The sequence below is a fragment of the Acipenser ruthenus genome, chromosome 54, assembly GCF_902713425.1.
Source record: "Acipenser ruthenus chromosome 54, fAciRut3.2 maternal haplotype, whole genome shotgun sequence".
NCBI classification, from domain to species: Eukaryota; Metazoa; Chordata; class Actinopteri; order Acipenseriformes; family Acipenseridae; genus Acipenser; species Acipenser ruthenus.
In genome coordinates, this window is record NC_081242.1 from 1,638,112 (window position 1) to 1,638,514 (window position 403).

Genomic DNA, 403 nt, shown 5'->3' on the forward strand with positions numbered 1-403 from the left:
ATTTCGAATCATTATTATTATTAATTATTATTTATTTATTATTTATTTCTTAGCAGACGCCCTTATCCAGGGCGACTTACAATCGCAAGCAAATACATTCAAGTGTTACAATATAAGTCATACAATAAAAACAAGAAATACAATAATTCTCAAGTGTGACAAACCACAATTCAATAATACAGCAGATAATAGTGAAAGTTACATCAGGATATGATTAAATAGTGATAGTTACATCAGGATATGATTAAGTACAAAATACTACAGGTTAAACACTTGGCAGATTACAATATTCTGAAGTACAGGATTAAATGCAGTAAAATAGGGGGGCAGATAAGAGCAAAATAAAGCACATTTAAATGAAGGGTGATAGTGTCCCAGGATACAACAGAGGAGTTCTACAGGT